We start from the raw sequence: 3,797 nt of genomic DNA, 5'->3' as shown, positions 1-3,797 counted from the left end.
GGGGGGCTTGGTGACGCTGATGCTGCCAGCAAGCCGGAACACTTTGCGTGACTACCAAAATAAAAGCAGCGGCTGATCGTCCAAAATAAAAGTCTTCATATTTTATAAATTGTTTTAGAATTTGACACAAAATAATAACATTCACAAGCAAAATATTAAATAGTATTACTCCAAATCATAAAAAAAATTAAATTAAAATAATCCCCTCACTGAAGTTTCTCTTTTAGGCTTTATTTAGCCAGTCTTTGCTTTCATAGTTGTTAAGGGCGTCGAGTCTTAAAGGAGGCATATAATAAAAAAACTCCCTTTTTAGTGTAGTGTAGTCAGCAGTGACCGCCAACACACATACTGTGAAATAAGACAGCCTGCCATTGTATTTATTTATTTATTTAGTTATTTAAGTAGATAGGTAGGTAGTTAGGTGGGTAGGTAGGTGGGTGGGTATGTAGGTAGGTATGTAGTTTGGTAGGTAGGTAGGTAGTTTGGTAGTTAGGTAGATAGGTAGCTAGTTAGTTAGATAGGTAGGTAGGTAGGTAGGTAGGTGGGTGGGTATGTAGGTAGGTATGTAGTTTGGTAGGTAGGTAGTTTGGTAGATAGGTAGCTAGTTAGTTAGATAGGTAGGTAGGTAGGTAGGTAGGTAGGTCGGTGGGTATGTAGGTAGGTATGTAGTTTGGTAGTTTGGTAGGTAGGTAGTTTGGTAGATAGGTAGCTAGTTAGTTAGATAGGTAGGTAGGTAGATAGGTAGGTAGGTATGTAGGTAGGTAGATTTCTAAGAAAGTAAACAGGGCATTGGACATGCCATTCATTTTCCTGTAAAGTTGCAATGGGGTATTGTACATATATATGACATAAAAGCAGCAGCTGATCATCCAAAATTTAGTTTTATTAAGAATTTTAAATTCTTTTACATAACTTAACATAATATTATAACATTTACAAGAAAAATATTAAATATAATTACTAAAAATGTAAAAAAAAAAAATAAAAAAAGTTTTGAATAAAAAATATCCCTCCACTAACATTTCTTTTTTAGGCTTGATTTTCCCAGTGTTTGCTTTCATAGTTGTTAAGGGAGGTTAAGTCTTAAAAGAGATATACAATAAAAATCTAATTTTCAGTGTTGCCAACCAGAGTGACTGCCAACCCACATACTTTGTCATCTTACTATTTATTTATTTTGGTATGTAGGTAGTTAGTTAGCTAGCTAAGAAAGATAACATTGGACATGCTGTTCCTTTTCCTGTAAAGTTGCAATGGGGTATTGTATATATACATATCATAAAAACAGCATCTGAGTCTTCATATTTTCCATTATGTTACATAACCTAACATAAAATTATAATATTCACAAAAAAATATTAAGACTCAAAATCATAAACATTGTATATAATTTCAACATAATGTTAATATGGGGGAAACACATGCAGATTTCCGGAGAGGTTAGCATTACAATTATGAATTACACTACAATTAGTATATGTAGCATGCAGGCTACTATTACACTACATTGGCATTTATAAAACGTTAAATGACGATTTACTAATGGCTAAGCCTGGTGTTTGACCATCTGCAAAGGCATTAAATTCTGTTAAATCTCCTTAAGATTAGGGATGAGGAGGATCAGACTGACTGATCGCTGTGTAGTGTGTACATCAGAATAATGAACACGAGCACGGGTATTACTGGTATATCCGTTTTGTCCACTATAAGCCTTACTAATAGCATGCATTACTCAACACTCAAACAAAGGTTTAAGGTGCAAATACAGTGCCCTGCTTAATGTTTGGGCCAAAGATTTCCCCCCTTGCTCCACAGTTCAAAATTTCAGGCTTTCATTTTCGGTTTTAAGTTCACCATGTTGGAGCAGTCCCTCTCCTTTCAGGGCACCACGTTTGGGACACAGCAATAATAGGTATATTAAAACACTCATGTTTAGTAGACTGTTCTGTATATATTGCATGCAATGACTGCTTGAAATATGTGATTCACAGACATGACCAGGTGCTGAGTATCTTCTCTGGTGATGCTTCGCAATACCTCCAGTGCAGCCATCTTCTGCTCTTCTTTGTTTCAGGGCCTTGTTCCCTTTTCTCTACAGCATATGAAACGCATGCTCATCTGAACTTACATATTATTATTTTGCTGTAGGATGAAGCTAAAACCAAGGTGTTTGGAGGCATTTACTGGAACTTGGATATGTTCTTAAACACCTCAATCATCAATGAAGATAAGAACCTATAGTCATACAATCCCAAGCCATGACACCCCACCATGTTTCACAGATAAGGTGGTATGCTTTAAATCATGGGCAGTCCACACTCTGCTTTTGTCATCACTATGATGACATACAGGTTAATCCTGGTCTCATTTGTCATGAAGAACTTTTTCAAACTGTTTAGTGGTTTGCATTGTCTTGCATTGTAGCCTCATAAAGTCTTCTGCAGTTAGTAGCCTCTAACAAATACACACTAATCCTCTGAAGGCAATTTCTGATGTGTTGTACAGACAATTGTTGATTCTTCTGCAATCAGCAGTGTAGGTATTCCTTGGCCTACCAGTCCGTTTGACTTTGACTGGCACAGCTCTTGTCCTTATGTTGAACAATGGCAACTACAGACTCCAAATGTGTATGAAAGCTTGGAAGCAAGACTAGGTATCTAATAGCACTAATGAAGCAATGTTCATGAAACCAGCTTGAGACAACCCTTGCTTTGTGTTATGGTGCAGCATCAACCCCAAAGTAACAATGTGTGGCATTCCAGCGATTATTGATTAGTATTAACAAACCCAACGTGAGCCATTAAAACATTCCCTACCCCATGACACCACCTCCACCAGCCTAGACTGTTGACATAAGGTTAGTCTGGGCCATGGATTCAAGCTGCTGGCTCCAAATTCTGACCCTACCATCTGTGTTCTTTAGCAGAAATTGAGATTCATCAGACCAGCCAATGTTTTTCCTGCCTTCAAGTGTCCAGAATTGGTGAGACTGTGTCAACTGCAGCCTCAGCTTTCTGTTTTTGGCAGACAAAAGGTTGGATGCGTTGTGCAATCTGAGATGTTTTTCTTCTCAGCTCAGTGCTACAGAGGGGTCATCTGAGCTACTGTAGTCTTTCTATTAGCTCCAACCAGTCTGGCCACAGAACTGCCGCTCACTAGATGTTATTTCCTTTATTGCACCAGTCTAAGTAAACTCTAGAAACTGCAGTTCTAGAAATACCCCAGCCTGTCTGGCACCAACAGTCATACCACGATCAAAACCACTTTTCCCATTACGAGGACTGATGTGAAAATACATCTGAAGCTGCTTGTTCTTATCTGCATTTTATGCATTGCACTGCTGCCACATGATTGGCTGATTAGATAATTGCAAAAATTAGTAAGTGTACAGGTGTGCCCAGGTAGATCAGAACCTGAATGTTTGTCGTATCATTTAATAGGCCACATTCAAGACTGAGTGTAAGAGCACACAGGAAATAGAGTAAAAGGTAAGCAAGGGGGTGTTTCAATGCGTTCCTTCATGTGTTTGTTTTAAGCACATTATTTAAGCATTATTTCAGAGTCAACAAACATCCCAGTCTGGTGCAAAGACTAAATTTCTAAGTTTAGCAGATCTAGGAATAGATCAGAACATTTGCTATAAGTGATGAAACTACATACTTTTCATAAGGCATCACCTTTTTGAGGGCTGAGTTTCTCAAAAGCCTCTCAGCACACAGACAATCTTATGAGGTCAAGCGAGAAATAAGACCACTCACACTTCCAGTCAGGATTTAAACACTAAAATGCTTTTAGGA

The sequence above is a fragment of the Salminus brasiliensis genome, chromosome 22 (genome assembly GCF_030463535.1).
Source record: "Salminus brasiliensis chromosome 22, fSalBra1.hap2, whole genome shotgun sequence".
In the NCBI taxonomy this organism is placed as follows: domain Eukaryota; kingdom Metazoa; phylum Chordata; class Actinopteri; order Characiformes; family Bryconidae; genus Salminus; species Salminus brasiliensis.
The sequence above is the reverse complement of the archived record's forward strand: the minus strand, read 5'-3'. Positions refer to the sequence as shown.